We start from the raw sequence: 27157 nt of genomic DNA on the forward strand, positions 1-27157 counted from the left end.
TTATATGTTCATGGCTTCAAACACGTTTTGATTATGATTTGGTTTTTGGATTTGTGGGTCAGTTGCTTTTACAACTCAATTTATGATTTCTCGTTTCGCTTGATTTGAGCTGGCCTTACAAGGGCGATCTCCTTTTATTTATTCAAAGTCAGGAATTATGGAAGGAGAAGTCGCATTTCCTGCAAAGGTAGATAAGTCCATGAGAGGCACCGAAGGAGGGAAGGAGATTGTCTAATAAGAAGAGTTAGTTTGATGAAGGCCAGCATAGTTGGAGCCCATCTCATTAAGAAAGGTTTTGTATGTTATATTGCCCCCTTTCAAGAGTTCTCTGCTTGGGTCACATCGCAATGGTGGAAGTAGGAGTGTGCAAATAGTCAGTTCGATTTCAAACTAAATATAATCAAAAAAATTGAAAATCAAACTTTTTGAAAAAAAGTTAGACCAAACTAAACTGATAATATAGGAATAATTGAATCAAACCAAGCCAATAAATTTCAATTCGATTCGGTTCGATTTAAAGCAAACTGACATTGTCTAAAATCCTGTCATTGTAAATTAAACAGTATTATTTTTGCAGAAAATTAAACAATGTCATTATTGCAAGAAACCACATCTTCCCCACTTCTCCTCCTTAAACCAATGATTCAATTCACCATTTCACCAAAACACACAAAGATTTAATTCATCAAACTTAGTTCAGGCATGCCCATAAACTATTTTGCAACAAACTAAACGCAACCCTAAAACTCAACAAAAGCAAAATTGAATTCAAGAAAAGCCAAAAAATTTAACAGACAATAAATGAACAAACACAACTTTTCTTCCTCTCATTTCTCAACAAATAGATAGTCAATAATCAAAGATCAACAACAAGTAACGATAACCTAATCAACATCCATAAAATTACAATAATCAGTAACCCAAAGAGACTATAATCAACAAGAAGTAACAATTGAAAATTGAAACAAAAAAGACCAAGCTTACCAAAAAAGAAGAAGAAGAAGAAGAAGAAGAAGAAGAAGAAGAAGAAGAAGACAGACGGGGTTGAGGCAAAGAGGCATAATCTGGTCTATAAATCTGCATCATTAAGCATGTGGTTTTTCATCTTCAACTTTAAGCCAATGCATGTAGGTCTTCCGTAAAGATTCTATGAATTTAGCTTGCCTTATCTTAATTATTAATTATAGTAATCAGATAGAAAAAAAAAAACTTAAATTTCCTAACAAAACAGAATTTACATTTAAATAGGCCACTAGACTAATTAAAAAAATTAATAAAATTTTTTAATTATTAATTAAAAAAATGATAAATAAAATTATATTTATTAAAAAAATGAATTTTGAATTTAAATAGGAAACTAATCTAACCGATCAAATTAAAAATGTTTTAAATAATAAATTTCTATATTATTTTTTAACCAATCAAAATAAAGAGCAATTTATCGTTATTAAAGTAAATGTATACTTTTTTGTCCATTTCACTATTCCATCCTTCTTCCTTCTTACTTTTATATATCTCTAAATCCCTAAAAATTTAAAGCTTAACCTTTCATAATAATAATAATAATAATTTTATATGTTAATATATTGTAAAATGAATTTTTGTTGAAAGATTAACATTATTAAAGGTTTAATTATTTGTTGCAATTTAAATTTAAGTACAGGTGACAAAATAAGCATTAAATCAATTTGTAATTCACTCCAGTGTGGACCCAATTAATTATTAACTCCATGGCTTTCAAAATCAGACTCAACCAATTCATGGAACTAAATTAATTGAAAATTAATATTTGATTCAATTTGATAGATTTCATATAAAATATATATTTTTTAATGTGTTTTATATATGAAGACGGAGTTTAAATAATAATTTTGGATATTTTATAATTTATTTTTTGAAACATTATAAAAATAAAATTTAGTCTCTTTATTTTTATGTGAAACAAGTTAATTCTGAAATATGTTTCTATTTACAAAATAAACATTCAATTAAAATTCTTTGTTAATGAATCCTTATTCGAACTTCGCCTAAGTAGTTTGCGCTTAGCCGGTCCCAAGCCCGGATAAAGGAGGAGGGTTGCGGTAGGTGACAACCAGCGTAAAAATTTCGTCACAACTTATGATATGGATTCAAATGATATAAACGTTGGGGCGTCCTCTACTCACGACGCGTTACATTGGAGCCCGGCTATAGTGAGAAATATGCAAGGGTGTAGGGCGTTCACCAAAAGCGACGAGCCATACCGGCGCCCGGGTGTGGTGTTAAAGAAGTTACTCCATAGGACAGATGGTAGAACAGATAGTGGAATAGAACACAAGATAGACATAGAAAACAATAGAAGATATCATAGAAAGAGACCAATTAGAAAGGAGCAGGTTAGGAGGAGGATCAGGGTTGGTACTTGTAATGTTGGATCACTTACAGGAAAATTAATGGAGCTTGTGGATACCTTGGAAAGGAGAAGGGTGAATATTGCTTGCATTCAGGAGACTAAATGGGTAGGAGAGAAAAGTAAGGAAGTGGGTAATTCAGGGTACAAACTGTGGTTTACCGGAAAAGAGAGAAATAAGAATGGAGTAGGCATAATCATAGACAAGACTTTGAAAGACGCAGTAATAGCTGTGAAAAGAGTAGGAGATAGAATTATACTAGCAAAGCTAGTACTAGAAGGAGAAACAATAAATATAGTTAGTGCTTACGCCCCACAAATAGGACTAGACAGTGAGAGTAAATAAAGGTTTTGGGAAGATATGGATGATTTAATACAAAGCATATCGAATGAAGAGAATGTTTTCATTGGTGGAGATTTGAATGGACATGTAGAAAAGTGATAGACAAGGTTATGAGAATGTTCATGGAGGTTTTGGTTTTGGAAGTCGAAATGAGGAGGGAAAAAGCATCCTGGATTTTGCTATGGCATACGACCTAATGCTAGCAAATACCTACTTTATAAAAAGAGAGTCACATTTAGTGACTTTCAAAAGTGGGCAACATAGAAGCCAAATCGACTTCCTCTTAACCAGGAACACAAATAGAGCTTTATGCAAGGATTGCAAGGTCATTCCAGGAGAGGCTTTAATAAGTCAACATCAGTTGGTGGTCTTGGATGTCAAGTTTAGGAATAATTCAAGTAAGGTCAGAAAAAATAGCAAAGTGGTGGGAGTTCAAAGGAGTAAAGCAAGTGAAGTTCAAAAATGAGCTTCTCGAGTCCGAAGTATGAAAGCTGGATATAGAGGCCAATGATATGTGGATACAGATGGCATCAAAGATTAGAGAAGTAGCTAGAAAAGTACTTGGAGAGTCTAAAGGACATGGACCACCCTCAAAAGAGAGATGGTGGTGGAATGAGGAAGTACAAAAGGCAGTGAAGAGAAAAAGGGAATGGTATAAGAAATTACCTAAATGTGATAATAATGAGGCATATGAACAGTATAAAATAGCAAAGAAAGAGACAAAAAATGCAGTTAGTCAAGTAAGAGCACAGGCCTTTGAAAAGTTATATGAGAAACTTGGAACTAAAGAAGGGGAGAAAGATATTTATAGATTAGCAAGGAGGAGAGAAAGGAAATGTCAAGATCTCAATCAAGTTAGGTGCATTAAGGATAAAGAAGGAAAAGTGTTGCTGAAAGATGAGGACATTAAAGAAAGATGGAGAAAGTATTTTAATGATCTCTTTAATAATAGTCAAAATGGTAATAGCGTGAATATAGATTATAGAACAATAGAAAAGAATGTGAATTATACTAGAAGGATTAGATCTTTAGAAGTAAAGGAAGCACTTAAGAGAATGAAAGTGGGTAAAGCCTGTGGACCCGATGAAATACCAAATGAAGTGTAGAAGTGTTTGGGAGATATAGGAGTGGCATGGTTAACTAAATTATTTAATAAAATTCTAAACTCAAAGAAAATGCCTGATGAATGGAGGAGGAGTATCTTAGTACCTATTTTTAAAAATAAGGGAGACATACAAAGTTGCTCAAACTATAGGGGAATTAAACTCATGAGCCATACTATGAAGTTGTGGGAGAGAGTTGTGGAGCATCGACTACGTCATGATACTTCTATCTCTCTCAATCAATTTGGTTTCATGCCCGTTCATTCAATTATGGAAGCGATTTTTCTTATTAGAAGCTTGATGGAGAAATATAGAGATGTGAAGAAAGATCTGCACATGGTTTTTATTGATTTGGAGAAGGCTTATGATAGTGTTCCAAGAGATGTCTTATGGAATGTGTTGGAACAAAATAGGGTATCTATTAGGTACATACAAGTGTTAAAAGATATGTATGAAGGAGCAACTGCTATTGTGCGCACGGTGGGAGGGGACACAAGAGATTTTTCGATCTCAATTGGATTACACCAAGGATCAGCCATAAGCCCTTACCTTTTTACATTAGTTCTAGACGAATTAATGAAACATATACAAGAAAGTATTCCTTGGTGCACGATGTTTGCGGATGATATTGTTTTGATAGATGAGACACGATAAGGAGTCAATAGAAAGCTAGAGCTTTGGAGAAGTGCTCTAGAGTCAAAGGGTTTTAAGTTAAGTAGAACGAAGACAGAATGCATGCATTGCAAGTTCAGTGAAGGCCAAACTAGTGATGGGGAAGGAGTTAGTTTGAATGGAGTGGTACTGTCCCAAAGTAATCACTTTAAATATCTAGGCTCAGTCCTTCAAGTAGATGGGGGATGTGAGGAAGATGTTAGTCATAGGATTAAAGCCAAATGGTTGAAGTGGAGACATGCCACGGGAGTTTTATGTAATCGTAAGATTCCCAATAAGTTGAAAGCAAAATTTTACCGTACAGCCATACGACCGGCTATGTTATATGGTAGTGAGTATTGGGCACTGAAAGAGTCGTATGCGTCTAAGATAAGAGTTGCAGAGATGAGAATGTTAAGGTGGATGAGTGGTCATACTAGACTAGATAAAGTCCGTAATGAGAGTATTAGAGAAAAGGTAGGAGTGGTGCCAATTGAAGATAAGTTGAGAGAAGGGAGATAGAGGTGGTTTGGTCATGTGAAATGTAGAAATACGGAGGCTCCAATTAGACAAGTAGAGCACATTAGGTTAGAGGATAGAAAGAAAAAAAGGAGTAGACCTAAATTGACTTGGAGGAGAGTAGTACAACATGACCTTGAAGCATTACACATTTCTGAGGATTTAACTCAAAATCGTTTAGAGTGGAGAAAGCGAATCCATATAGCCGACCCCAAATTTTTTGGATAAAAGCTTAGTTGAGTTGAGTTGAGTTAATGAATCCTTATTCGAAGCAACCAATCTAAATTTAGGGATTAAATTATTATTATTATTATTATTATTATTATTATTATTATTATTATTATTATTATTATTATTATTTGAGTACTAAAAGGTTTATAAACCGTTATAAAAAGTGAAATTTCTATATTATTAGCAGGTTACATGTATCAAAAATTAAATCATTTTTAATTAAAATAAATAGATTAATTTAGAATTTTTTAATACTTAGAAAATTAAATATAAATTACCTAATAATTTCTAGTGTAAAACAAATTTACAACAATTTGAAAAAAAATTAGATGGGTTTAATTAGTTATGCAGATGGATAGGGCGGCTCCAACTGGATAGTGAGCAAGACTTTTAATGCAATAAACTATAGGAACAAATGAAAAATGTTTAAAAATTGCATTCCAAGATTTACCAAGATTGGCGTTGTTCATACCCTTATCACAACCATAATGTGTAGTAAACAATTATTATTTTTTTTTTATTTTTACAAGCAGAGATTTGGAACGATTATATGATAAGCATCCAAGCACTTGAAATTATTCCCTTAAAAACAATATTCAACTATGGAGCTAGTTGCTTTGAACTCAAATTGAGTATCCTAAGAATAGTTAAATGTCACTATGTTAAGTCCAGTGAGAAGTCCTCCGTTATGCACAAGGCAATGGTCATCACCATTTTTAGGCAGAGCTAAGATATTCGGGTCGATTTCTTCCACACCATGAAATCCTTTGCTGTCTAATGCTACCCGTTCTTGAGGGCAGATACAATGATTTGTTATTAACACATTCCATTGCGGCTTATTGTGGATTCTTACTCCAGTTGCAGATTGGCCAATTGTAATATTCGCAACTCTCACGTGTTATTATGCAATTTCCTGCAGGTTTAATAATTGGAGGATAACTAATTTAGATGATATCGATGTGAAGCACATAAAAAAAAATTAATATATATGATATACTCTTTAATATTTGTTTCATACTACGATTGGTTAAAAAAATTCAAAACTTTGCATGAATTTCTTATTTTAAATGAAAAACTTTTATATTGAAAAATTTTATCCAAAATGAGCAATTAAAGAATTGGATAAAATTTTTGGATTTTTCTGGTCAATAAACAAATTATTATTATACTTTAAATTGCATTTTCCTATAGCATTTAAAAGGGAGTGTTCTAAAAAAGCAATTCTTTTTCTCAATCCAAAACAAAGTATAAATTCTTTCCAAAAAAAAAACGATTTATTGGAAAAAAAAAGGGAAGTTTAAAAATTTATGTCCCATGGATTGGATAACAATTGTGATACAGTAGGAAGTTGCACTCTCCATTTAAATCTCAATTTTAGTAAATGGGGACACGCAAAAATTTAGGTGGATGCCTGAGCTCGATTGATTATGTTTAAATAAAAAAAAAAAAGAAAAAGAAAAAAAAACATAAAAAAATTCATCATAAAAGAACAAAATAATTAGTATGGGAAAATAATTCACCTTGAGTAATAAGACTGAGAAAGAATAATGCACATGAAAGTAGGATTTTCCCCATTGTTGAGTGCTGAGATGACCTTTCTCTTTTTTTTTTTAAATTTTTTTAATAGGAATACATATGATCAACATTGTGAGGTACTTCAGCTATGCTTGGGATGCATATTTTGATATGTACTAAATGCAAAAATGATAATAGGATACAATAATAAATTCATTTATCATAATATATTAAATTTGTTTTCCTTTCATGTAAGCAATGAAGAGATTTACGGCTTCATTTGTTTTATGAAAAATACTTTTCTAAAAAATATTTTTTTATTTTCTAGTGTTTGGTGTACTTAGAATAATGAGCTAACAGAAAATATTTTTTTTGATTAAAGGAAAAACTAAGTAATTTTTAAGAACATGTCAAGTCATTTTTTCATTTTTAAATTTTAATAATAGAATTAAAATATGATAAAACTTATATGATAAAAACACATATTATTAATTTAATATTACAACTAAATATAAAAAATATTTTTATGAAAAATTAGAAAATATTTTCGATGCAAAATATTTTACATATACAAATTACTTTCCATGAAACAAATGGAACCTTAAAATTAATACCTTCTTCAAATGATAAAAATGGGTTCATATTGACACTCTTTTTACTAATTTTGTTATTCAAGTTCACAATCTTATCTTGGGCATTTTCAAAATATCATATTCTCATCTATCTAAAGAAAGCATTTTTTTTATGGCATTCCCATGTGGTATATTTTTTTTAATATTGCCACACTTCACTTCCCATAAAAAGATTAATTATGCTAATTAGTAAGCATTTCTTCTTAAATGATAATTCTTTCTATCCTTGCAAATCATTATTATAATACCATTCTTAGATCAATTTTAGTCTTAATTTTATTTTAGTTTTATATATTAAAATTAAAAATTATTTATGTATTATCTATATATTAAATTTTTTTATAGTTACGTGTAAAGCACAAACAACTCTCTAATTTTAGCCTTTCTCTCACAGTATAATGATAAGGGTTATCAGTATAGATATATGACTAAAAGCTAAGGCTTATTTCTAATACCTGTATATATAGCTCATAGAAATTATTACAATCCATTGGACTTCCATTAAAAAAAAAAATATTACATTACATTTTCAATTGATAAGGCAATATTAAAATTTCCTTCTTTAATATTTAAAAAAGAAATCGTAATTTCAAATGCTGGTAATCTCAAATTAATCATTCAATTACAATTCATTATGAATTAATTTTTAATCGAAGCAATTAATTTAATTTCTTCTTAAATGATAATTCTTTCTATCCTTGCAAATCATTATTATAATACCATTCTTAGATCAATCTTAGTCTTAATGTTATTTTAGTTTTATATATTAAAATTAAAAATTATTTATGTATTATCTACATATTAAATTTTTTAATAGTTACGTGTAAAGCACAAACAACTCCATAATTTTAGTCCTTCTCTTATTGTATAGTGATAAGGGTTATCAGTATAGATAACGTTGTATATAGATTGGCTCTGCAATCCTAATCAAATATGACTAACAGCTAAGGCTTATCTCTAATGCCTGTATATATATTTCCTCATGATAATACAAGTCAGCTAAGTTCCGTACACATCTACAAATAGCTCATAGCAATTATTACAATCATTTGACTTTCATTAAAAAAAAAAATTACTTTACATTTTCAAATCGACAGGCCGATAATAAAATTTCCTTCTTCAATATTTAAAAAAGAAATTAAAATATTAAATGTTGGCAATTTCAAATTAATCATTCAATTACAATTCATTGTGAATCAGTTTTTAATTTAAGCAATTAATTAATTCAAATTTAAGGGACTAAATTTATTATAAATATTAAAATTTTAAAAACTAAACCATTATAAATAGTGAAATATATTGAACTAAACTATTAAAATTTTCAATCCATTAATGATAACTTTTAACCGAATAATTATTTTTGTTAAAAGATTACATATATCAAAAATTAAATTATTTTTCATTTAAAATAAATGGATTAAATTATAATCTTGTGATACTTCAAAAATTAAATTATAAATTTCCAAATAATTTTCCAGCGTAAAACAAAATTTTAGTCAAATCCAACATTACAACAGTTTGACAAAAAAATTATATGGGCTTAGTTATGCAGATGGAGAAGCGAGGCTCCAACTGGATAGGGAGCGAGGCTTTTAATGCAATGGAAATATATAAGGATTTGATAGATTATAGGAACAAATGAACAATGTGTAAATGATGTGGCCCAACCGCAAGTGCACGGATCGTACAAGTAATACAGTAAAGATATCGTTCCCACGAGGAGTTGTGTTAGTGATTGAATTTTTGATATAAAAAGTTGACTAAATTGAACTAATTTCAAAATTAAAACAATAGATTGAATGGGTATTGGAGTATGAAATCTATATGTGCAAAATTAATAATCTATCTAACAATGTATTAATTAAACTAAAATTGCATCAAATTAAAATAAGCAAGTTCAAATATGGCAGGATTTAAAATGGCAAGCAATTAAATTCAATTGAAAATTAGAAATAATAAAAAGGCGATTCCGGAGTTCGGGATTTCATATTCGAGCTATTTTGGGATTTTAAATTGGTTATCCAATCTTGTGAAACTTATGGTTTTAAGGAGATTAATTCTTAAATCCTTCGAATACCCTTTCGAGTGAGACAAAGAGTGCCTTAATCAAACTAATCTTACTTTCGTGGAGTTAGAATTAATTAGGACCCATTAAGTTCTTTAATTAATCTGTGAATCCTCTTAATCCTTAGTCTATTTCTAGATCTAAGTTAATTAAGTCCAATTCCTTGATTATCTATCATAAGGCCTTCTCCTTTCGGTGCCTCAACCATGGATTAAGAACATCACTTAATGGGATCCTACACTAAGCATGTCATTAAGCACATAAGAAATGAATAAAACTCATTAAGACCACAAAATATGGATTACCCAATCAAAATCCACAAAATATCTCAAATATTACAACCCTTACTCCAGAATCAAAGGTAAACTACTCACTACCCATAATCCTTACAAGAAAATCTGAGTTTATATGAAAATAAGCTTCAATCTAAGCTAAGAAACAAGAAATTAAACACTAGAAATGTAGGAAAAATATAAGGAAAGAAAGAAATCTGCAAATCTTGGTTGAAAATGGTGTGGAAGGTGAAAGTGACTCTTCAAATTCTGCCTCTCCTCCCCCTTTCCTTTTCTGCTCCTTCTATCTCTTTTTCTCCCCCTTGTCTAAAATGGGAAATGAGACTATTTATAACATTTTCTGACATGGAACCCTAAAATAGTGTGTTTGAGGAGGGATTTTCTGAGGGAATCTTCTGCCAGCTCATTAATGAACTCTTTATGGGGCTGCATAAGTGGACTGCATAAGTCATGCAATCCCTTATGCGATTTTAATTTCATTCTGGGTCACTTATGCGAATCGCATGACTTGGTGCATAGGTTATGCACAATTCCGTGAGAGTGCATAAGGGAGGCGTGAATGTGCATAAGCTATGCAGTCTTCTTATGCACATTTCGGCAGGTATTGGAACAGTGATTTTTCTCCTTATGCAGATCTGCATAGCTTATGCGGCAAGTTATGCACTATTTGGTCAATGCACATTTCAGCTTGAAAACTTGTTTTTGACATCTTTGGCTGTAGAAGTCACTCCTCAATGGCAAAATTTCTCTTCAGTGCTTCAAAAACACCATTTTTCCTACAAAACAAAGTAAAAATTACAAATTAATCTAAAATTGATAATTATGAAAAACTAACTAAATAACTAATGAAATTAGCTAAAAATGACTAATAATAAAATAAAATAGCTATGAAATTAGACCTAAATGACTATGCAAAATGTATGCATCAAATACCCCCAAACTCAAGCTTTTGCTTGTCCTCAAGCAAACTTTAAAATGTGACGCAAAAAATTTTTAGGGGTGCCTTATCCAAAGAGCTATGAAAATCACCTATTAAAGTAACTTAACACACCTTCAGCCATACCAGCAATCCATATACCCATCTTTCAAAAATGTAAAGAATTTAATGCTTATCCAAGCTTTCACCGCTTAGCCATCAAGTCAATTATCATTCAAAATCCCCAAACCAACAAATCAAAAGAGAAAGTCATGCTTAAAAGGAATTCTAGGACAATCAATAGGCAAAGTGTCTCTATATAAAATGATGGAATTAAATGAATGGATAGATAATTTTCCAATCCCATAGGCAAATTCCCTACTCCTATCTCCACTAATGTAACAAGTACTATCAAGAGATCAAAGGTCTTTTTAGGGATGTAATGGAGCCATGGGGTTCAAAATGAGGCTAAGAAGAAAGATGGGTAAAAGGATTCAAAGCATGAGAATATTTTCAATTTTGAAACATAAGGTACACTTTATTTTATATATATATATATATATATATATATATATATATATATATGTGGGAGAGAGAAATACACAATGAGGATTGTCAAGTGCTAGTATATTTTACAAAAACACATAAAATGGAGGGACATTTTGATACTTTAAACTTGTATTTTGCATTTTCTTTTGATGCTTGTCCCTAAAATTTGCCACCCCCAAACTCATTTTCTTTTAATACTTTGGGTGGATTTCTTTCATTTTGAATGACAATGGTGAAAAACACATATACTAGCACTTTTTACAAGATGAAAAGCATTTCTTCTCCCTTTTATTGTATTTATTTTTTTTCTTTTTTTTATATATATATGTACCTAATGTTGTAAATGATTATTCTCATGAAAAGGGTTGGAGTGTTTGGTTCATTGGCTAGGTAACAATAAGGATGTCAAAGAAAATTAGGGATAAAAAGGCTCAAAGGGGTTTGCAAGGGTAAATTTTAATTGGGAAAAAGGGCCAAAGGTTTAAAATGAGAAGGTTTCAATCAAAGAATGCCTAATCATCTCTCTCTTTAAGTACAAGCTGGTATTTCGCCTTGAAAGGTTTAGAAAATTTGTTCTAGGATTGGTGAGACATCATTTGACTACCTTATATCCAATAATTCCCTCTAAACACTTCCATCTCCAAATGACTAGTTGGTTGGCTTTTTGGCTAAGAAGATATAGGCAAGGGATAGACACTTCAAAACCTTGCATCTCTTAGGAAACTTTCAATCTACAAACCCAACTAAAGGGTGAGTCAAATCACTCTCATAGGCAACTTTTCAAAACTCAAGGGATTTGGCAAAAGATTTTAATGCATGATGTATGATTCCTAAAAATGAGTAATGCATTAACTAAATGGAGGAAATCTATTTGTCTATTTGCGTGCAATGTGTACAATTTTAAATTGTGTAAAATGTGTGTGTAAATGTGTAATGTATATGTATGTAAGGATGTATATGTAAAATATTTACAATATATGTAAATGGAATGGGATGAGATGCTCCTATACTCAAAATGTGAAAAATGAAGCAAAAATCAAAATGTGCACCCCCAAACTCAAAATTAGACATTGCCCTCAATGTCTCAAGCAATGCATTATCAAAACTCAAAGCAAATAGTAATTACCAGGAATTGTGAAATGTTAAGAGCAAAAAGAAAAGGTTACTTGGTATAGAGAAGATGCGAATTCAAGAGATAATAGGAATGCATAAGAAGCTGCACAGGTTATACATAATAAAGTGCTGTCCAGAACAAGTGCATAAGGAAGTTGCATAAGCTGTACGGTTCTGCATGAGTGGCAATAAGGACTGCACAGGCTATGCAGAACATTTGCATGAGGGAATGACTGCCTGTGCAGATTTGCATAAGTGGCATAAAGGGCTGCACAGGCTATGCAAGATAATTGCATAAAGGAATTCACAGCCTGTGCAGTATGTGCAAAAGCTGCTGCATGATGCTGAGCAAGGACAAATGTGCAACCACCAGTAGAAGCATGCAAATATAGACAGAGTATGGACAAATATGCACAAAAAAGGGCAATAAGCAATAAAAATTAATGAAAAACTAATGTAATGGCTATCCAATAGAACTGTAATAAAAACAGAATTCAAAACAAAGTAATTCAAAAGAAACTAATAGAATTCAAAACAAACTATAAATGTTTGAACTTATTTACAAAGGAAAAGTCCTACAAGTTTGAACAAAAGCAAAACAAAAACTAATCCAGTTCTATTGTTTTGCCCTTGTCCATTGATGTTGCTAAAGGGCTGGTTGCATCTGGCTGCTGTCGAAATGATGGTGCTGGAGGAGGTGATGGAGGTGGAGGTGGCATTCGCAGAAAAATCATGAGCTGCTTCATCATCTCCTTCAATTCTTTCTGCTTATCTCTGGTTTCCATGACAAGGTCAAATAGGTGATCATGACGATCCTTGAGGGTATCAAGACTAGTGTCAAGCTTCCTATCCACAAAGTATATATCATCACTAAGCCTTTCAAGATAGGTGAATAAGGCTTTAGTGTTGAATGCGAGAGAAATGTGGATGAGGAGGGTTCAGCTGTAGGAGGTGTGGGCTGTGCAGAAGCTGCTGGGGTGTCCTGTGCAGTTTGAGGGGGTGGGGTAGGTTCAGTAGAGTGCTGTGGGACTGATTGGGCAGGTTGGGCTTTTGGTTGTGCAGCGGGTTTAGCTTCTGCTGCTGGGTGTGCAGTATCAAAATGTGGCAAATTGAACCCTGTTTTGGATAAGTGTGCAGCATCAAAATATAAGGTGTCCACAAGTGCTGTTATTGGGTGCTCTTCAGGATTAAAACCAAAATGCTTGGCTATGATAGTTATGAGCCCACCCAAAACAATGTCACCTATGGATTTGGTGGCAATATACAGCACATGCTCACAAAAGAAATAACCAGGAGAAACCTTGACCTTGTGAAATGCACACCATAACATAAATAATTCAGATTTCCCCACAGCACCAGAACTAGTCCCTCTGCCCAAAATAGTGCTAGCAATTAGTCTATGAATAAACCTAAGTGCAGGGTCAAGTATTTGAGAGGTTTTTGATCTACCAGTAGAAAAAGTCTGAGGTTGGTTTGTGATAATTCTCCAAAATTGGGCAGCATTCCAAATACCCTTGTTTGCTACCTCTACCCCTATATATGGCACTCTAAATAACCCATCAGTTGCAAAACCAAGAATGCTATGAAATTGATCCAGTGATAACTCTCTATTTTGCCCCAAACATCTAAATTTCATAGTTGGCTTAAAATCTACATCATGCAATTTCAGGGTGGCAGAGAATGAGGAAATAAACTGCAAAACTAAAGCTGGGTAAACAATTTCTTGCTTATGCACAAATTCCATCCAATCCATACCATCTAGATAGTCAACCACATTGTCAAATAAACCAAGTGACTGAGGAGAGTCCACAGAAATATACCTAGTGGGTTGCACCTTCCTTTCCTTAAGTCATTTAAATGTTGCTTTGTGAGTTGCATCAGAAAGGGACCAAGGAAGTTTTGAGACTTGTGAGGTTGCTGACAATTGCTTTTTGCTGGAAGAGGGTGTGGAGGCTGAAGTCTTTGGCTTTTTGGGTGGAGGCTCTAACCTTGGGATGGTGGGTGGTTCATTGCGCTTTGAGAGAGGAGGTGCAGAGGACATGGGCCTAGTGGATTTCGACCTGATTTTTCGTTTATATGTGGTTGTGGAGGGTGGTGGGGGTGTCGCTTGTGGAGGAGAATTAGGGTTAGGAGGTATCGTTGACAATGGTGAAACCTGGAGAGGGGAAACTGGATGGGAATGGGGAGGCGACTCCATTGCCGATGGTGAAGGTGAGGGGAAAAGAAAATATGCTCGGGGTAGTTAGGGCTAGGGCGGCGGCAATAGGTGTGGAGAAGAAGGAAAGGAGGAAAATGTCGGGAGAAATGGAGGGGAACGGACGGTCGGGAACATAAAATACGGGAGGCGGGAGAAATGGGTGTCGACGAAAATTTTTGGATTTGGTTGTGTAAGACTGCATAAGGGGATTAATGGGTGTGCATAACTTATGCACCCTACTTATGCATGTCTCGACTTGTTTTGGACTTCTAAGAAATAGCTCATGCACAAGTGCATAAGTCATGCACTGTCCTTATGCACTGTTCGGCAAGTTTTGACCTTCAGGGAGAGTGGTCATGCAGAAGTGCATAAGCTATGCACTCTCCTTATGCACCTCTCGGCAACTTTTGAAATTTTAGGTTGGTGGTTATGCAGGTGTGCATAAGCTATGCACTCTGCTTATGCACTCCTCGGTGGGTTTTGATTTTTGTGGAAAGTGGTTATGCAGAAGTGCATAGGTCATTCACTCTGCTTATGCACCCCTCGGCAAGTTTGGAGATTCAGGGTTTTTGGTTATGTGGAAGTGCATAAGTCATGCACTCTCCTTATGCAGACTTCGGCAGAGAGAGAAAATCAGAGTTTTTGGTTATGCGGAAGTGCATAAGTCATGCACTCTCCTTATGCATCCCTCGGCAGAGAGAGAAAATGCAGAATTTGAAGTTATGCAAATGTGCATAAGTCATGCACTCACCTTATGCAAGTTTTGACAGATATGAAATTTGACAAAATGAGGTTATGCAGAATTGCATATACTATGCACTCTCCTTATGCACTTGCAATAAAGGTGAAAAATGGCAAGAATTGTGGTTATGCAGGATTGCATAAGCTATGCAGTTGCTTATGCACAATTCAACAAGATTGAGATTGCAATGGAAAATGATTTGCAAGTGTGAAAAATACCCTAGAATGAAGAAATATAATTCCATGAAGCATAAACCATGGGAAATTTTCACAAAAAACACATCAATACATACAAAATCCATCAAAATTTCATCACACAAGCATGTAAAAGTAAATCCTGCATAAAAGGCATTTGTGACCCATGCCATTTTGACTCAAATTCTGCAAATCAACATTTAGCACATTAAAAACTCAATAAAACCTGCATAAAGTTGCATCTATTCACAAATGATTAACTCCCAAAGTCATGCCAAGAAAATGCAATTTGTCCACCTTGAATCCACAACCCAAGTAAGCTCAAAATTACAAAGATGACCCACTCACCACCATATTAACATTATAAGCACAAATACTTAAAAGTTACACACCCAACCTCACCAAGAATATAAGCCATCTGCTGCAGACACCCTCTTTGCTGCAGAATTTCATTTTTCCTCTCTGCATAAACTAGGTAGCAGACCTGCCTGAGTTATGCAGCAAAAACCAATCAGTTTTTGGGAGAGTTTGAAAGACAAAATTTTCAAGTTAAGAATCACTCCCCAACAGTTCACCAGCCTTCCTCCATTGAAATACATCTACAAGGGACAAAATTCAACAATGTCAAAAATTGAATTTGGGGAAATTTCAGATAAAAACAAAAGTAATGAAAGTAAAAGTAAATCAGCAAAAGCTAAATAAAAGGACTTGGGATGCCTCCTAAGAGGGCTAATTTATAGTCCTTAGTTGGACTCTTCATGAATTTCAGTGAAAAAGAGGTGAGGGATTGGAGAGCTTGTAACAGCTTGCTCCTTTTATTGGGTCTCCAGTTATGTAATGTTTCAATCTATGCCCATTGACCTTAAAATTCCCAGATTTTTCACTCCAAATTTCAATTGCTCTTAGGAAAACCTTAGAAACTCTATATGGACCAGTCCACCTTGATTTAAGTTTTCCAGGGAACAATTTCAATCTTGAGTTGAACAATAAAACTGAATCACCTTCTTTGAATTCCTTTTTCCTAAGGTGCTTATCATGCCAAACTTTAGTTCTTTCTTTGTAAATACGGGCACTTTCATAAGCATCCATCCTCAGTTCTTCAAGCTCATTAAGTTGCAATAGTCTTTTTTCACCAGCTTGCTTAAGATCAAAATTCAAGGTCTGAATGGCCCAATACGCTCTATGTTCTAGCTCCACAGGTAAATGACAAGACTTACCATACACCAACCTAAAGGGAGTAGTTCCTATAGGGGTTTTGTAGGCAGTCCTATATGCCCATGAAGCATCATCTAGTTTGATAGACCAATCTTTTCGAGAATTGTTCACTGTTTTCTCCAAGATATGCTTGAGCTCTCTGTTAGAAATTTCAACTTGTCCTGAAGTTTGAGGGTGGTATGGGGTAGCTATCTTGTGCACTACACCATACTTCCTCATTAAGCTCTCAAATTGCTTATTACAAAAATGGGAACCCCCATCACTAATTATAGCCCTAGGAGCTCCAAATCTACTCAAGAAAAATTTCTTCAGGAATTTCACTACCACTCTAGCATCATTAGTTGGAGTTGCAATAGCTTCCACCCACTTTGACACATAGTCAACTCCAACTAGAATGTATTTATTACCAAATGAAGGAGGGAATGGCCCCATAAAATCTATTCCCCAGACATCAAATAATTCCACTTCAAGAATATCATTTAGGGGCATTTGATCTCTTTTTGACAAATTTCCACTCCTTTGACATTTATCACATTCTAACACAAATTTCCTCACATCCTTAAAAAGATTTGGCCAAAAGAAACCAGATTGCAAAATTTTACTAGCTGTTTTAGAGATTCCAAAATGTCCTCCATAATCAGAAGTATGGCAATGATGCATAATACTCTGTGTCTCTTCATCAGGAATACATCTCCTTATTAAACCATCACAACATCTCCTAAAGAGTAAAGGATCATCCCATCTATAAAACTTCACCTCATGTAAAAACTTTTTCTTTTGTTGCCATGTCATTCTTAGAGGTAAGACTCCACAAGATAGATAATTCACAAAGTTTGCATACCAAGGTAATTTAGCAACAAGAGAGAAAAGTTGTTCATCCAAGAAAAACTCATCAATAGGGATTTCATCCAATTCTTCATCTTCCAATTTCAGCCTACTAAGATTATCTGCAACTATATTTTCAGCTCCTTTCTTATCTCTAATCTCCAAGTCAAACTCTTATAGCATCAGAATCCACCTAATGAGCCTAGGTTTAGCCTCTTTTTTACGGAGTAAATACCTGATGGCTGCATGATCTGAAAATATAACCACCTTTGAGTCAATAATGTAAGGTCTGAACTTTTCCAATGCAAAGACAATTGCTAGAAATTCCTTTTCAGTTGTTGCATAATTTGTTTGAGCCTCATCCAGTGTTCTACTAGCATAATAAATAGCATAAGCCTTTTTGTCCTTTCTTTGACCAAGAACAGCTCCAATTGCATAGTTGCTAGCATCACACATAATTTCAAAAGGTAGGCTCCAATCGGGAGGTTGCATGATTGGTGCAGTGATAAGAGCTTGCTTCAACCTGCAAAAGGCATCCAAACACTCTTGGTCAAATACAAATGGTGTGTCATTACTTAACAAATTAGACAAAGGTTTGGCTATTTTAGAAAAATCCTTGATAAAGCGTTTGTAGAACCCGGCATGTCCTAGAAAACTTCGAATTCCCTTGACAGTGGTAGGAGGAGCCATCTTCTCTATCACTTCAACCTTGGCTTTATCAACCTCTATTCCTCTGTTGGACACTTGATGTCCAAGCACTATCCCTTCCTGAACCATGAAATGACACTTTTCCCAGTTTAACACAAGGTCAGTATCCGCACATCGCTGCAAAACTTTAGAAAGGTTAGCCAAGCATATGTCAAATGAAGATCCATATACAGAAAAGTCATCCATAAAAACCTCCATTATATCTTCAATGAAATCTGAGAAGATTTCCATCATGCACCTTTGAAAAGTGGCTGGTGCATTACACAACCCAAATGGCATCCTTCTATAAGCAAAGGTTCCATATGGACAAGTGAAAGTGGTTTTCTCTTGATCATTTGGATGGATAGGGATTTGAAAAAAACCTGAATATCCATCTTAATAGCAAAAATAAGAATGCCTAGCCAGTCTTTCTAACATTTGATCAATGAAGGGAAGTGGAAAATGATCTTTTCTAGTGGCTAAATTTAATTTTCTGTAATCTATGCACATTCGCCAACTAGTCAATGTTCTGGTGGGAATTAATTCATTATTTTCATTTTTGACCACTGTTATTCCACCCTTTTTTGGGACAACATGTACTGGGCTCACCCAAGTACTGTCTAAGATAGGATATATGATCCCTGCATCAAGCAACTTCAAAATTTCCTTTTTAACAACTTCTTTCATATTTGGGTTCAACCTTCTCTGATGTTCAATAGATGGCTTACAATTTTCTTCCAAAATAATTCTATGCATGCAAAAGTGTGGGCTTATTCCCTTAATGTCATCTATAGTGTATCCTAAAACTTTCCTAAATTGTCTCAACACTCTTAACAACTTATCAGCCTCTAAGGTACTCAAGTTTGCATTTACAATTACTGGATAAGTGTTATTAGTGCCAAGAAATTCATACCTGAGCTGAGAAGGAAGTTGCTTAAGTTCTACCTTAGGTGCATCTTCTTCCTTGAATGATGGTTGCTTAAATTCGACTTTTTCCTTTTGTGTGAGTTGAAAAATTGGAGCAGAAATGAATTGTCGACTTCCCTCTAGATGTTGAGCATATGCAGCCACATGAGGGTTGTCATAGTCTATGCCTCCTCCATGAACCAAACAATTTTCAAGTGGATCTTCCGGATATCTTTTTCTGAAGTGTTCTTCAACCAGCTCATCAATGATATCAACTCTCAAGCAAGTATCAGCTTCAAAATGATACTTCTTCATAGTGTTATTAATATTGAAAACCAATTGCTCTTCACCAACTCTAAGAGTCAATTTTTCTCCCTTAACATCAATCAATGCTCCTGCTGTAGCTAGAAAGGGTCTCCCCAAGATAATTGGAATATTAGAATCCTCCTCCATGTCCAAGATGACAAAGTCAACAGGTATATAGAACTTCCCAACCTTTAGAGGCACATTCTCCAAAATCCCTTCAGGATACTTAATTGATCTATCAGCTAACTGAAGAGAAATGTGGGTTGGCTTAAGATCTCCCATATTGAGCTTCTCATAAATGGAGAGGGGCATAAGGCTAACACTAGCCCCTAAATCACATAAAGCTTTTGTAGAACATGATTCCCCAATGTGGCATGGAATTGAAAAACTGCCTGGATCCTTGAGCTTTGGAGGAAGTTTCCTTTGGAGGATAGCACTACATTCTTCTGTTAAAGCTACAGTTTCATCATCTTCAAGTTTCCTCTTGTTTGAGAGAATTTCTTTCAAGAATTTTGCATAAGAGGGCATTTGTGAAAGAGCATCAACAAAAGGCACATTTATGTATAGCTTCTTCAAAACCTCTAAGAACTTCCCAAATTGCTTATCAAGCTTGGCTTTGTGAAATCTTTGTGGGAAAGGAAGTTGTGGCTTGTAGGGCTCAGGAGGTATATATTTCTCTTCCTTCTCTTCAACCTCCTCTTTACCTTTTTCTGCACTCTCTTGTTTTTCACTCTCATCAGTTTCTTTCTCATTTTCCCTCTTCTCACTATTTTCACTTTTCTCATTTTTTTCACTCTTCTCATTATTTACAACTTTCCCACTTCTTAAAGTAATAGCTTGACACTGCTCTCTTGGGTTTTCTGGTTGACTTGGAAGTTTTCCAAAAGACTTGGTACCTGAGGAAGATGCTTGTTGTGCAATCTGATTTTCTAGCATTCTGTTATGTGTCTGCATTTGTTCTAGCCTTGCTTTCATCTCTCTCATCTCCTCATCATGCTTATTTTGGTTGGCAAGAATCTGTTGTAATAAAGCTTCAGTGGTGGAACTTTGTTCTTGCTGTTTTGGTGGAGGATTCATATTTTTCTGCTGAAAATTAGGCAATGGTTGCCTATTTTGCTGATATGGAATTCCTTGTTGCTGTTGTGGTTGAAAATTCTGATTTGGGACTTGATTTTGCTGATTTCCCCATGAAAAGTTGGGATGATTCCTCTAAGTTGGATTATAAGTTTGAGAATAAGAATTCCCCATTTGTTTGTTTCCATAATTACCAACATATGCTGCTTGCTCTCCATAGTCTACTCCACAGCTGGTAGTTCCCTCTGCATAAGCCACTTGTTGTGAACTTCCAGATGATGATGATGAACTAACCAACATACTCAAATCTTCCATCTTCTTAGCCAAAACATTTGTAAGTGCATCGATCTTTGCATTAATCATGTTGAACGGATCAAGATCATACATTCCAGCAGCTTGCCTCTTTTGAGATGGAGCTGGTCCTGTTGGACTACTCCAAAGATGAGTATTCTTTGCAATCTTCTCCAATAGCTCATAAGCTTCATCTTCATGCTTTATAATAAATTCTCCTCCTGTTTGAGCATCAATTATCCCTCTGATTGCAGGAGTAACATTGGTGTAAAAATTCTGATTTATCATCCATTTTGGAATGGCATGATGTGGGCATTGTCTCTCTAATTCCTTCCATCTCATCCATGACTCATAGAGAGTTTCATCTTCTCTTGGTCTGAAAGCTGTCATTTAATTCCTTAATTCTTGAGTTTTTCCAGGTGGAAAATATTGTGCAAGAAATGCATCAGTGAGTTGCTCCCAATTTGTGATGGAGTTGTGAGGTAAAGAGTCAAGCCAATCCAATGCTCTATCTTTCAAAGAGAATGGGAATAACTTCAATCTTGTTGCATCATCAGACACTCCAGGTTGTTTTTGCATGTCACAGATCATAGCAAACTTCTTCAGATGTGTGTGTGGATTTTCAGAAGGATGTCCCCCGAATTGGGAATTTTGAATCATTTGAAGAACTCAAAAATCCATCTTGTAGCTATTTGCATCAATTCTTGGTCTTGCTATGCTCTCTCTTAAATCATCAAAATGAGGAAAAGCATGATCCATCATACTTCCCCTAGGCACATTAGCATTTATAATCTCTTCACCTTGGGCTGCATTTTCATTGTTTCGATCATTTCCAGCATTAACACCAATTCTCATTCTTTCATTAGCCATGACTTCTTCTAATTCAGTTTCTCTCGGAGCTTCTTTTCTTTTCCTGGTTTCTTTCTTGTTGGCTTTACAAAATTTCTCAATTTCAGGATTGAACAATAAGGATGTGTCACTTGTGCTTCTAGCTCTTCTCATAAAAGATTAAAAGTACCTGAAAAAGAACAAACAAACACAAAAAATGAAAAGATAACAAAAATAAAACTATAAACAACTAAAATAATCAAGAATTCAATCTTAAACAAACAACTCCCCGGCAACGGCGCCAAAAAACTTGATGTGGCCCAACCGCAAGTGCACGGGTCGTACAAGTAATACAGTAAAGATATCGTTCCCACGAGGAGTTGTGTTAGTGATTGAATTTTTGATATAAAAAGTTGACTAAATTGAACTAATTTCAAAATTAAAACAATAGATTGAATGGGTATTGGAGTATGAAATCTATATGTGCAAAATTAATAATCTATCTAACAATGTATTAATTAAACTAAAATTGCATCAAATTAAAATAAGCAAGTTCAAATATGGCAGGATTTAAAATGGCAAGCAATTAAATTCAATTGAAAATTAGCGATAATAAAAAGGCGATTCCGGAGTTCGGGATTTCATATTCGAGCTATTTTGGGATTTTTAATTGGTTATCCAATCTTGTGAAACTTATGGTTTTAAGGAGATTAATTCTTAAATCCTTCGAATACCCTTTCGAGTGAGACAAAGAGTGCCTTAATCAAACTAATCCTACTTTCGTGGAGTTAGAATTAATTAAGACCCATTAAGTTCTTTAATTAATCTGTGAATCCTCTTAATCCTTAGTCTATTTCTAGATCTAAGTTAATTAAGTCCAATTCCTTGATTATCTATCACAAGGCCTTCTCCTTTCGGTGCCTCAACCATGGATTAAGAACATCACTTAATGGGATCCTACACTAAGCATGTCATTAAGCACACAAGAAATGAATAAAACTCATTAAGACCACAAAATATGGATTACCCAATCAAAATCCACAAAATATCTTAAATATTACAACCCTTACTCCAGAATCAAAGGTAAACTACTCACTACCCATAATCCTTACAAGAAAATCTGAGTTTATATGAAAATAAGCTTCAATCTAAGCTAAGAAACAAGAAATTAAACACTAGAAATGTAGGAAAAATATAAGGAAAGAAAGAAATCTGCAAATCTTGGTTGAAAATGGTGTGGAAGGTGAAAGTGACTCTTCAAATTCTGCCTCTCCTCCCCCTTTCCTTTTCTACTCCTTTTATCTCTTTTTCTCCCCCTTGTCTAAAATGGGAAATGGGACTATTCATAACATTTTCTGACATGGAACCCTAAAATAGTGTGTTTGAGGAGGGATTTTCTGAGGGAATCTTCTGCCAGCTTATTAATGAACTCTTTATGGGATTTGCATAAGTGGGTGCATAAGTCATGCGATCCCTTATGCGATTTTAACTGTTCTGGGTCACTTATGCGAAAGCGCATGACTTGGTGCATAGGTTATGCACAATTCGTGAGTGCATAAGGGAGGCGTGAATGTGCATAAGCTATGCGATCTTCTTATGCACATTTGGCGAGTATTGGAACAGTGATTTTTCTCCTTATGCAGATCTGCATAGCTTATGCGGCAAGTTATGCACAATTTGGTCAATGCACATTTCAGCTTGAAAACTTGTTTTTGACATCTTTGGCTATAGAAGTCACTCCTCAATGGCAAAATTTCTCTTCAGTCCTTCAAAAACACCATTTTTCCTACAAAACAAAGTAAAAATTACAAATTAATCTAAAATTGACAATTATGAAAAACTAACTAAATAACTAATGAAATTAGCTAAAAATGACTAATAATAAAATAAAATAGCTATGAAATTAGACCTAAATGACTATGCAAAATGTATGCATCAGTAAACTATTGCATTTGAAGATTCACCAAGCTTGGTGCTATTCATATAATAACTATAATTATATGTAGTAAGCAATTATTACATATAAAAAGCACCCAAGCTCTTCAAATTATTCCCTTAAGAACATGCAATTGTGGTGCTAATTATTCTCAACCCAAATGGACTGTCCGAAACATAGGTGAATTCCAATTGAGCTTTTGCAGGAAGAACTCTTCCATTGTAAGTAACTATGCAATCATCATTTTGGTTATCCAAGTATAAAGGATTGACTGTATTCACCACTCAAGATCCTGTATAATCTAGTTTTATGTATTTTTGAGTGCAAATGCAATTATTTTTTATTGTCACTTGCCACTTCTTTTGGATTTTTGCTTGGACAATTGTAATGTTTGAAACTCCTTCACATTTGCAATTTCTTGCAAGTTTCATAATTGGATGATAACTAATTTAGATAAAATATACACGTGAAGCACATTAAAAAATTAAATTTTATGACATAATCTTTAATAATTGTTTTATATTTTGTCAAAATTTTTATTAAGGAAATTACTTTCAAATTGCATTTGCCTATAACAATTAAAAGGATGTGTTCTAAAAAGAGCAATTCTTAATCTCAATCCTAAAGCACTTATAAATTCTTAAGGAAAACAAACGATTTATTAGTAAAAATTAAAATTAATTACCTCTACGCATATAACTCATTTTATTATGACTAAATTTAAAACGAAAAAAAATAATGCATCATATAAAAACATAAAATGACTAGTATGGGAAAATAATTCACCTTGAATAATAAGACTAAGTGTAGAGCGTGAGACAGAATATCATCCACTAGAATTATATAAAATGCACCAGGTAATGTCCAGGAAAGATAGTGGAGTCACAATGGTCTCACTTAAATATTACCTCCTTAGACAGTATTCCCTATGCATGTACTTCATACAATTCTAATAGAATCAAATTACTGGTAAATACCGTCTTCCCATAACACTACCACGGTACTAAGGATTTATGTCACAAAGGCATAGATAGACAGGAGTCGCCACTCAGGTAATAACTGAGACATATTCAGTGTTTCTTTTGAAGGTCATGGATGGCAACCTACTTCTTGCAGAGTTTTCACAACCGTCATTATCATAGCTCAATGTTTAGGTTTGGGATAGTGGGTACATAAGCAGAAGATGTTAGGCACCTCTTACGCCTGGTCTAACCTCGTTAGTTAGAGTGTCAGTCCTTTACTAATGTTTCTAAAAGTCTTGCTTATTATTTCTCAATTAAACTTTATCCTAAAAATGCAATTGTAATCCTTCATATGCAAGTAATTCACAAAAGGGTTATTGTTTATAAATAGTTTTCATGCACAAGTAATTTCTATATATGGGATTGCTAATTATTTAAATGATATTTACCAGATGACTAAAATTAATTTATCATTGAGAATTTAATTTACAAACAAATTCAATTTTAAACAACCCTAAGTTTCTATTTAACCTAATTAATTAATTTTTTACTAAGTTACCCCAAGGATAATTAAACTAAATTAATTATATACATGTGTAATTTATTCTAATATTACATAAGGCTCAAACAATCACAACCTAATAAAGATTTCTAACATACTAATTTATTTTACAATTGTCAAGTATTAAATTAAATTTATTTTATATGTGAACGTTAGTTTAATTTACAAACAAGATTAATTTTAATTTATCAAGTATTTATTTAAATTAATTACATGCAAAAGTTACTTAAATGAAAAACAAAGTTAATTTTAATTTACCAAATAAAAATCCTAATATTACTATAATTTTATGCCAATGGTTATTATAAGAATTTAGGCTACTTACTTGTCGGTAATTGTAGTTGTCATTGGGGCAAGTTACCCTTAAAAATGGTATTCTCTATATGGCAATGATATCCCTGGCTTACTCCTGTTTAGCTCCATGTAAATGCCCATTTTGTTACTTATCTTAGGGCTACTTACCAATTTTATTTGTAATAATAAAAAAAAAATAAAGAAAACATAAAGAAAATAAAGGAAGTAAAGAAAATAAGAAAATACTAATAACAATTCATATTGGATTCTAAATCTAGTCTCCTAAAGGGTTAAGATTCCTAACTAATTACAACTACCTAAGGGTCTAGGTCTTCTAACATATTCCAAAAACTTCATAACACTTCTTAAGTTAAAAGAACATAGAAAAATAGATAAAATATCAATTGGAACCCAAGAACACATAAGAATATGCATAAATATATAATTTCTAAATTCTGACAGATTGATGTAGTAAGAAATCAAATTTTTTAAAAATAGTTAGACATGCCTAAAAATGATGAAGAAATTACAGATAACAACTAAAACATCATACAAGATCATAAAATTTATAGACCAAACAAAACCTTAGCCGAATGATCTACACAATTTGTAACTTTTTCTAGTGATAGAATCACACTACTTTTTTATAAAATTCATAACTTATCAACCACAATAAATATGAATGCAAAACCAATTAGAAGATTTATAAGATTCTAAGCTTAATTTTAGACATCAGATTTGCACAACAATATTAAGAAACAAGGGAGATATGGGCTTCACAAGTTGGGTATGCTGCAAATTGGGTTTTGCAAGAACCCTAGCCTCAAATAGCCATAACTTACAAAATTCAAAAGCTTTTTCAGTGATTTTTGAGCCTAAATCAATAAACTTTCGTGTAAAATATGAATATAATTTTTTAAAAATTTTTACAGACTTAGAAAATAACAAAAAGTAATAAAAACACGAGAGACAAAAAATTGAATATGTGCAGAGTTATGTATTCCCTCAAAATAAACATGATTACATGATCCACATGAACATGCAAGATAAATTAAAAACAAAAAACATAGAATTAAATATTACATTACATAGATCTTAAAAAGAAAATAAAACAATCAACCTTCAAGAAATCTTGCAAGAAAATCTTTTTGAAGAAAAGAAAAGAAACAAAAAAGAACTAAAAGAGTTTGAATATCTTTAAATTTTTTTATTACCCTAAAATATCTCTAAATAGCTCTGAATATCACTTTTTTTTTTCTCAATATCTTTTTTTTCCTCCTTTTTTCTCTTTTTCCTTCCCCTTTTTCTCTCTACCCCAGTAGGATATTTATAGGGTTTTGGGAGAGGTGTGTAGAAGGGTTTTGAGTCCTATGGTGATAAGGTTCAGATAATTTAAACAACCGGAATTGGGGAATTCAAGTGAGACTAGGATATGGGTGAGGTGTTTCAACCAATAGGAAGAGACTGAGAGAGGGTGGCACCAATAGGGAGTGAGGAAGAGAGTGAGGTTGAGTGGGAGAAAGAGTTTGTATGGGAGAGGAAGAGAGAAAAAGATATCTCCTTACTTTAATTTTCAGAAAATAAATTAAATGGGTTCTATTTAAAATTCATAACTAGGCTTTCTTGAGTCAATGGGGCCCAATTAAACTTAATTAGGTTTATTTAAGAACTACTCATATTAAATTTAAACAAAATAAAATTTCATTTAAATTTAATTAAATTAATTTTCTAAAGAAACATATTATTATTTTTTTGGCAAGATTATGCTACAGAATTAATAAGTCAGCTCTATGCCTCTAATTATATCTTACAGTCATAT

General features: G+C 33.4%; 1 non-coding gene across 1 annotated transcript; it reads left to right on the forward strand.

The window, feature by feature from the left end:
* The first annotated feature begins 21054 nt into the window (after positions 1 to 21054).
* LOC131182590 (small nucleolar RNA R71) lies at positions 21055 to 21162 on the forward strand. The gene has a single exon (XR_009150854.1). It is a non-coding gene; the product is annotated as a small nucleolar RNA R71 (small nucleolar RNA).
* Positions 21163 to 27157: the final 5995 nt, after the last annotated feature.

The sequence above is a fragment of the Hevea brasiliensis genome, chromosome 8 (genome assembly GCF_030052815.1).
Source record: "Hevea brasiliensis isolate MT/VB/25A 57/8 chromosome 8, ASM3005281v1, whole genome shotgun sequence".
NCBI lineage: Eukaryota > Viridiplantae > Streptophyta > Magnoliopsida > Malpighiales > Euphorbiaceae > Hevea > Hevea brasiliensis.